Consider the following 10280-nt stretch of genomic DNA (forward strand, 5'->3'; position numbering starts at 1 on the left):
AACTCTGGTTAGTATCTTAGGAATATTTTCTACCCAGAACTAACCAGCTCTAGGTACTATATACATAAATAGAGCCAGCCTCTTACATGGAGAAGGCTGCTGAAAATAAGGATGTAACTTGAAAGTTCCCTCCATAGGGACTTGCTTAACCATGTGACAGAGTTACTTAGTATAGAAACTTAGTATAGAAAATTTCCACCAACAGGGGATTGCTTGCATAAGTTAAAGTACATCCACACAGAGTACGATTTAGCTATAAAAAGGAATTAAGAATATCTGTACCTGCTATGGAATGATTTTCAAAATGCCATAAGTAAAAACCACAAACAGGGAAAAGTAAATAGTATGCTACCCATTATTTAAGAAGGGAAGGATATATACATAAGTAGATTTTGTTTCTGCTTCTTTATATTTTTATTTATCTATCTATCTATCTATCTATATCTAAAGATTTTATTTATTTATTCATGAGAGACACAGAAAGAGAGAGAGGCAGAGACACAGGCAGAGAGAGAAGGAAGCTCCATGCAGGGAGCCTGATGTAAGACTTGATCCTGGGACTCCAGGATCACGCCGTGAGCTGAAGGCAGGTGCCAAACCGCTGAGCCACCCAGGCATCCCTGTTTCTGCTTTTTTAGATGGAAAGGAAAAGTGAAAAAAAAAAAAGCTTGAAATTATTGCCTTTTAGAGGAAGAGAGAGAATGATATATATATAGGCGACACAGAAGATAAACCTAAGCACAATTTGCTCTATAGATTTGGCTTAAGAACCATGTGAATGTTTACATATTCTTAAAATAATTTTTTAATTCTTAAAAATTAAAAGCAAAATGAAATGAATGAACATAACTATATATCAAATTGGTGACATAAGCACAAGGAAATACTTCAAATGACTTTAAGATAGAGAAATTTCACTGTGCATTCCTAGTGGATTATACCCAAAGACAAAAATAGGGACAACAAATAAATGATTGGCTAATAAAAAAGAACCATTTTCAGTAATTGTTCTGTTTGTGGAAGTGGTATATTGTTTTGGTGAAATTGGATTGTTATTCTGAGACTCTTCTATATTTATTACTGGAGAAAGTAAGTGAGTAATTATATTGATATCTTTGGGAACCAAGTTTTTGGCATGAGAGAAAAGTTGCATCTTTAAGACCAAAGAGACTACATTAAAACTCTTTCATTCAAATTTGATGTGGAAATGCCAACTTGAATTCATGATATATTTATCTTAAATCCACACTTACATGCTTATTTCCTAGCTTGGTTTACAGAAAAGTCCTAAAAACAATGGCCAAGCCAGTAGCTAGTGAGCACCCCTAAGTCCCAAACTGTGGTCTCTAAATACCTTTCCTACCAGAAGGATCCAGAACTCCCCAAAGAATGGCTGGTTCCAGATTTAGGACATAAATAGTCCAATTTGAGTCTGGAGCATCTTTTCATATCAGACGTCCAGGAACTGGCAAAAACACCTGGGGCTCTGTCAAAAGAATTTAAAGAAGCTCCTTCAAGCTAGTAGCTAGACATGGGGTGAACATCAACATGGATAATAGCAATTGATTGGAAATATATAATTAAATTCATGAGCTCAGGATGATACTAGAAAATTTTTAAAAAGGAAAACTAGTAACTATTGAAGGAGTTAATATCACCAGAGAAAAACAAAAATATGCCTTGTGCCTTGTGATGGAAGTGCACACCCCGCCTGTGATGGAGTCTTACCAAAAACTCTAATGCGAATCTGATGAAGTCCCTAAATCTACCAACTCCCCAGGAAATACAGGGCACAGAGGAACATGTTAAATGATACCAAAGGAAATGCAGTCAGTAAAATCCATTTCTGTGGAAAGCTTTTAGGACAGACAACCTGGTTTCTACAGTAAATTCTAAGAAAAAGATGGAGAGAAGACCTGTGTATTAAAAGAGATTCAGTGTTCTCTTGATATGGGATATCTACTATAAAAAATACATAGACTTTTCCTATTCCTTCCTCTAAATACAACTAAAAATCTTAGATGTTAAATACCTTTTAGAAAAGAGGAACATAAGAAAGACTCTGAAAGCAGACCATCTAAGGACCTTGGGACTCAAAGAATGATACAGTGTTAAGATCCCCAATTTTGTATTGCCTCCTGTAGCTCATATTTGGAGACAAAACAGCAACATGGAAAAACCTATAGGCAGAGACAAAAAAAAAGACCAACACCACTTCACACCCATTATGATGGTTATTAAGCCACTACCCCCAAAAATGTTGGTGAAGATGTGAAGAAATTGGAACCTACTTGCATTGCTAATGGGAATGTGAAATTGTGCAGCTGCTGTGGAAAATAGTACAGTGGTTCCCCAAAAATTAAGCATAAAATTACCGTGTAATCCGGTAATCTCACTTTTTGAGATACCCCCAAAAGAATTGAACGTAGGGACTTGGAACAGATATTTGTACATCCATGGCCATGGCAGCATTGTTCACAACAGCCAGAAGGTGGAAGCAACTCAAGTATCCATTGATGGATGAATGAATGAACAAAATGTGATGTGCATATACAACAGAATATTATTCAGCCTTAAAAAGGAAGGAAATATGACACATGCTACAGCATGGATGAGATGAACCTTAAGGACATTGTGTTCAGTGAAATAAGCCAGACACAAGAGGACAGATACTGTAAGATCCCACTTAAATGAAGTATCTAGAGTGATCAAATTCTAGAGACAGAACGTAGACTGGGGGTTGCCAGGGGCTGGGGGAAGGAGAGAGGGGAGTAGTGTCTAACTGATACTGAGTCATTTGGGTAAGATGAAGATGTTGTTGAGATGGATGCTGGTGATGGCTGCACAACGATGTGAATGAACTTAATGCCACAGAACTGTTTTTAAATAGTTAAACATTTTTTAAACGTTTGAAATATAACTTCCATGTTATGCATAATCAACCACAATTTAAAAAGAAAAATGACAGAAGCTTGCTGCTTAGCCAAAGATAGAAAAAAAGGGAAGCCTACCAAGACAAAAATTTTTAAGCGATCATTTATTTAGAGAGCGCACATGCACACATGAGCCAGGGGGAGGGGCAGAGAGAGAGGGAGAGAGAGAGAAGCTCAAGCTGAGTCTGCACTGGGAGAGGAGCTTGATCTCATGACCTGAGCCGAAACCAAGACTATCGAACTGAGCCACAGGTGCCCCTACCAAGACCAATTTTTTACAACAGTAGTGGCTCTACTCCAGCCAACACCATAGAAAAAACTGCAGCGTCTCCCACACTCAACCAGCAATGGCTGAACAGGAAGCCAAGGCTCAACACCCTCGCTGGGTTGGCACTGGAAAAGGCCTGAAAGGAGCCAGGACTTTCTTCAGGGCTGGCCTAGCGACAATGCCACCCCTGGAATGCCCGTGGGCACCAGTAGGAGCCTAGACTTGATAGCAAAAGCATGATCCATAAAAGGACAAATTGATAAATTGAAGCTCATCAAAAGTAAAAACTTTTGCTCTGAGAGAATTCCATTAAAGAGGATAAAAATACAGATTGGAAGAAAATATTTGCAAACCAGTATAGCTGACAAAGGACTAAATCTAGAATATATAAAGTACACTCAGAACTCAAAAGTTAAAACAAAACAAAAAAATCCAATGAGGACATGGGAAAGAGACTTGAAACATTTCCCTGGAGAGGATTTGCAGGTGGCAAATAAGCCCATGAAACGATGGTCAGCAATACTAGCTGTTAGGGTAACGCAAATCAGAGCCACAGTGAGAAATTACTACACACCTGTCAGAATGACTAAAGTCAAGCATAGTGACACCACTAGGTAGGTGCTGGTGAGCATGTGGAGAAACTGGATCTCTTATAAATTGCCGCTGGGAAAGGAAAACGATGCTACCGTTCTGCCAAAACAGCTTAAAAAGCCAAGTGTGTAACCACCTTCTGATTCAGAAATTGCACTCTTAGATGTTTGTCCCAGAGAAAGGAAGCCTTACATTTACACAAAAGCCTGTGCACAAATGTTTATAGCAGCTTTATATGATAGCCCCAAACTGGAAATGACATGGATACTCTTTACCAGGCAGATGGGTAACTGGGTGGTGGTGCACCCGGGCATCCAGGCCGAGGAGTGCCGAGCAGGGACACGGAACCAGGTGCTGACACACCCAACGGGTGACCTGTGACTCTCGAGAATTAGGTTGAGTGAAAAGAGCCAGTTCTAAAGTTGCATGCGATATGATTGCATTTATTCCATTTATTCTGGAAATGACAAAATTATAGAAATGGAGAACAAGCAGATTAGTGGTTGCCAGGGATTAAAGGGGAGGGATGGAAGGGGAAGGACCAGTGTGAGGAGTCTCCAAGGCTGCTTGCTGCCTGCCCCGTCCTGTCTCCTGCCAGCCATGCACTCCCTCTGCCAGAATGGGCTGTGTTGTCTTTACTGGGATCGTCTGAGCCAAGACCACAGCTATATCAGCAGAGTGCATGTGGCACTCAAGCTCGCCCTCAAAGTGACCAGGCTCTGCTTAGAGTCTTGGACACAAGTGCCCATTACATGTTGCAGTGAAGCTTGACCCCACTCTAAGCAAACTGGTCTCACAGTGGTAGGAAAATGATGAAGTTACCATCCCCCAACTCAATCTTTGATCTTCCTCTATGCACAGGGACTGCATGCACATCCCTATTCACACATCTGACTTAACCTCATGTGACAAGTCTGGAGGCACAGAGTTTGGAGGGCACATTTGTCATTTCCTTTGCACTTGGATAGTTTGCAATGGCATCAGAGCAATCTGACCTCGCAAGTTTCTGGGTATTACAGACCTTGGGATGGAGCCTGAGAACCTGCCCTGTTACCAGCCACACAATCCCCCTGGCCAAAGTGTCCATCACTTCACATTGCTTTTTTTTTTTTCCAAAGATTTTATTTATTTATTCCTGAGAGACACAGAAACGCAGAGACATAGGCAGGGGGAGAAGCAGGCTCCCTGTGGGGAGCCCCATGTGGGATTCAATCCCAGGACCCCAGGATCATGACCTGAGCCGAAAACAGATACCCAACCACTGAGCCACCCAGGTGCCCCACTTCCCATTCCTTTTTAGCAACTGATGGGAGCAAAGGCTAGACCGTTAGAATTTTAATACTGTGTGTTGCTCAGTGTTCACAGGAAACCACGGCCTCTCTGTTACTTGGTGTGGTGGGCTGAATGATAGCCCCCAAGGGGGACACTGTCCTGAATCGTCCGGTGGGCCAGTGTAGCCAGCAGTCCTTAGAAGAGGCGCTGTCAGGATGGCAGCTGCAGATACGGGGTTAATGCCCTTGTGAGATGGAGAAAAGGCCCAGGCCAAGGGATGTGGACAGCCTCTAGAAGCTGCAAAGGACAAAGAAACGAATTCTGTCCTGGACACTCTGGAAGCAACCCTGCCAACATCTTCACGTTAGCCCAGTGACACTGATTTTGGTTTCTGAGTGTGATATAATAAATCCGTGTTGTTTTCAGTCTCTAAACTCGCGGTGAATTGTTACAGCAGCAATGGGAAACTAATACACCTGGTATTGTTTTAACCAGCGCTCACTCAAAACTAACCAGCGAATTACATGAGTCCCACCTCCAGAGACAGTGAAGTTCCATAAAGTCACCTTCTCTTCCTGGGGACGCCAGTTTGCTCTGAGTGGGGCTGTCCTTGCTGATATCTGAATGGACTGCTGTGTCTCAAACGGCCCCATCTCCTCTGTCCAGGGATGTCATCCCAGTAGATGGATGATATCTGTTTTTAGGAAATTTTCACACAGGCCTGAACCACAGAATCAGTGCAGCCCCCCATGGTTTGGACATGACCAGCTCATTTGGGCAGGGACCATTCACCCTCCCTCATACGGACCTCCCCTCTAACCTCCAGCTGGACTCCAGGGCACTTTTTATTCCCATTTGCAAGGAGAACAGCTTCACCTAGTAGAGAATCCAAACGGCACAGAAGTATATAAAGACAAAACTGCCGGGACGCCCGGTGCTCAGTCGGTTAAGCATCTGCCTTTGGCTCAGGTCATGATCCCAGATCCTGGGATAGAATCCCACGTCAGGCTCCTTGCTCAGCAGGGAGCCTGCTTCTCCCTCTCTCTCTGCCTGCTGCTCCCCCTGCGTGTGGTGCATGCTTGCTCTCTCTCTCTCTTTCTCTCTCTCTGACAAATAAATAAAATCTTTAAAAACAAAACTGCTGCAATTCACCCAATAAAAGCAGCCTCCTCTGCGGGTCTCTCCCTACACATGGCCATGTAGATCGCCATGTGTAACTCGACGTTAACGGGAGCTGCTCATTGATGTTATTTGCTAACTCGTTTTCATCTCCCACGTCTGGGAAAGCCTCTGAAGCACTCCGTCTAAGTCTAAATCTTAAGGAGAAAACCCTGCACCACCTAAATCATGTTCCAGTGCGCCAGTCCACAACAACCGTTTGGATCGTCTACTTCTGTGAAACTTCTGGGTTTAGAAGCAGCATTGAGAAAAACAAATCCAGGACCCCTGGGTGGCTCAGTGGTTGACTGTCTGCCTTTGGCTCAAGGTGTGATCCCAGGGTCCTGGGATCAAGTTCTGCATCCGGCTCCCCAAAGGGAGCCTGCTTCTCCCTTTGCCTGTCTCTGCCTCTCTCTCTCTATGTCTCTCATGAATAAATAAGTAAAATCTTTTAAAAAAAGAAAGAAACCCAATCCTTCATTTCCCCAGCATGTATGTGTGGGGCGCCTACTTTGCCAGGCGCTGTTTTCAACTCTAAGGATGGAAACAGGGTTCCTTCCACCCGGTGGAGCTTGTGTTCTAGAGAAGAGAGACAAAGGACAACCAGACAATCACTTCCTGTGCTTGATGGGGCCGCAGGTGTGAAATAAAGCAGGGTCCAGGGAGAAGGGGGCGCCGAAGCTGGGGGTGACTGTTCAGCCTGTGGTGGCTGGCAGAGTTCTCTCTGCCCAAGGGATATTTGAGAGACCCGAGTGAGAGGCAAGCCTTGAGGGGATGGAGGGACACGGGGCGTTTGGGACGGGAGGAGCAGGAGTGTGTGCAACTATTCATGGAGCCGTAGAGGGGCCCTGGGGCTGCAGCAGGATGAGCCATGAGGAAGGAGGGCATGAGGCAGGCGACAAAAGTGGGGCCCTGTTGGCCTCAGGAAGACTACGTTTTATGCTAAAATAGGAAGCATTAGGGAGGCTTTAGACATATGCTCGATATGACCAGACTTAGGTTTTGTGCAGATCAGTTTGGCTGCTCTGCGGAAAAGAGGTTGTTGAAAACAGGTAGACCCTTAGAAGGCTGGGGCCTTGACCTAGGGAGACCTCACCTCCCTCAGGTGGCATGACTGGGTGGAAACAGGGCAGGAGATGAGAACGGAGTGGATTCTGAGGACACAGGGAATAGGGAACTGACAGTGCTTGCTGACAGATCTAATTAGGGTTGAGAGAGGAAGAGAGGCTCCAAGGGGTCTCCAGAGTGTTAGGCCTCGACCGTTGAGTGACCGGGGGGTCGAGTGGGAAGCCTGTGTAGCCCCAGCAGGAGGGGTTCTGCTGTGGACACATTCAGCGTGAGAAGTGTTTATAAGTGATGTGCCCAGGGACGCGGTTGGCCATAGCATTTGAATTCAGGAGAGAGTCCTGGCAGAGAAGACACCATGGAGAAGACATCATGGCCTAGATGACAACGCCAGGGGAGGCCAGATAAGACCATCCAGCTGGGTGAGTGGAGACGAAGAAGCAGCCCAAAGACTGAGCCTGGGGGCCCTCCAGTGTTAGGAGGTCACAGAAAGGGGACTGAATGACAACAAAGACTGTGAAGGGGCCGCCAGGGTCCTAGGAGGACCAAGAGAGTGGAATCCCAACAGCCAAAGTGCATAAAGTATCCAAGAAGGAGGGTGCAATTGGCAGGAGTCCAGTGGGAATAAAGGAATAAAGCGCAGCTCAAGACTTGGCCATCGCACTTGGCAAAGTGGAGGTGACTGCACCTTGATGGAGGGGTATGGACCACCTGATTGGAGTAGATTCAAGAAAGGGTGGAGGAAAGAAATGGGGGAGAGTATGTAAGAGCACTCACTGCATGTTTTGCATCAAGAGAGCCAGAGAAATTGGATAATAGCTAACAACACCAGATGTAGGGCCCAAGGAGGCTTTGTGGGGGCTTTAGTGGCACAATAACAACCTAAGAGATAGGAAGGAAAGGTGTTAAGGTTTTAGAGATGTCTATGATGTTCTATGATGTCATTTTTGCACATATATCTCTAGCTCTGAAGGATAAAATCTTAGGAAGGTATCCCTGGGTCAAAGGGAACCTACATCTTTAAATTCAGGCAACGTCACCAAATTACTCTCCAAAAAACAACTCCAGGACAAGGGCAATCTTGTTATTTTGTCTCCTTTAAAACTTAGCCTCTTTCTTGGATTGGTGGTGGTATCTGAAAGTTCTTCTGACAGATGTTCCAATTTCAATTCACTTTGGACTTACAGCCTGGTAGAGCTTGATGGTGTTTTTTACACTTGAGCAAATAGGAAAAGACTAGGAAATGAAGCCACTAGAGGTGAGTTTTGTCTAAATGCAGCTCTTTGGCCCCGGGCCAGTGACTTACCTTTCCTTTGCCTTAATTTTCCTCATCTGTAAAATGGGGGTGGTAATAGGTCCCAACATGTTGGGTGGTCCTGAGGATTGCATGAGTTAAGTGCTTTACCACTGACTGGCTCCAGAAAAGCGGATCCATTAAGCGGATTCTTACTACAGTGCTTCTCGGAGCCTTTTTTTTTTTTTAAGTTTGTATTCATTTATTCATGAGAGACACACAGAGAGAGGCAGAGACACAGGCAGAGGGAGAAGCAGGCTCCACGCAGGGAGCCTGACATGGGACTTGATCCCGGGTCTCCCAGGATCACGCCCCGGGCTGAAGGCGGCGCTAAACCGCTGAGCCACCCGAGCTGCCCTCTCTGAGCCTTTTTAATGAAGTTTGCTTCCAAGATAGGTCTCTACTGTGGAGCATTTCCCCAAACTGATAGAGGCACTCCCAGAACCAGTGTCCCACAGAACGCACTCTGGTGACTGATCCTTTAGACCGCACTCGATCTGTCCACTGTCCTGCTTTCTCTCTTTCTTTCTGTGGCTCTGATAGGCTTGTGGTCATCTCCTTCACATGGGCAGCTGTCTGCTCCTGCTCTTGGCCAGATGCAGGGGGGCAGGACACACAGTGACTAAAGAGGGGGAGCCCTGCCCCAGATCAGCCACGCCTGTGCTCTTGATGTTTGAGGCAGCTTGACACGGATCTGATGTCCAACAAGGGTCTGGGGCCTGTCATATGGCACAGACATTGAGTAAGAGGCTGGCACCAAAGTCTGGAGCTTGCTCTTCTTTGTCTGCATGTGACTTGAGCAAATTCATTTTTTATTCTCTGTACCTCCCTCTGCAGGGGCACAGCCACACCACCAGGGGTAAAGCCATCCAGTCCAGGGGTGAAGCCACACCACCCCCGCACCAGGGGGAAGTGATATGCACATTCAAGGGAGACCATCCAGGCGGAGAAGGAACACTTTCCTCTTGTTTGGAGGCAGTAAGAACAATGGTTACAATAGTTCCTTGAAGTCAGTGTCAATTAAGAGTTTGCTGGAATGTGGACCCACTGGTTAGGATGGGGTGGTGGCACCTATAGGTATGCTGGTGGTAATCACTGGGAATTTACCTAGTGTATCAATCAGGGTTCTCTGGAGAAACAGAAATAATAGGGTGTGTGTGTGTGTGTGTGTGTGTGTGTGTGATGTATGTATGTATATATTTATACATACATATACATAAAGATATACATACCTATAGATACGGGTATAGCTATATAAGATTTATTTTAAGGAACTGGCTTGCACAATTATGGAAGCTGGCAAGTCCCAAGATCAGCAAGGTGAGTTGGCAAGCAAGAGACCTGGGAGAGCCAATGGGGCAGCTCTATTCTAAATGTCAGTAGGCTCAAGACCCAGAAAGAACCAATATTTCATTTTGAGTTCAAAGGCAGGAAAAAGCTGATGTCTCAGTTCAAAAAGCTGTCAGAGAGGAAGAATTCTCTTTTATTCAGGGGAGGTTCTGCCTTTTGTATGATTCAGGCCTTCAGCTGATTAGATGAGGCCCACCCACATTAAGGAAAGCAACTTGCTTTACTGAGTTTATTGATTTAAATGGTTGGTTTTTTAAAAAGATTTTTATTTATTTTAGAGAGAGAGTGAGCACTAGTGGGGGAAAGGGCAGAGGGAGAGGGAGAGAGAAAATCCCAGACTCCCCACTGA

This window comes from Vulpes lagopus, chromosome 16 (assembly GCF_018345385.1).
Source record: "Vulpes lagopus strain Blue_001 chromosome 16, ASM1834538v1, whole genome shotgun sequence".
NCBI classification, from domain to species: domain Eukaryota; kingdom Metazoa; phylum Chordata; class Mammalia; order Carnivora; family Canidae; genus Vulpes; species Vulpes lagopus.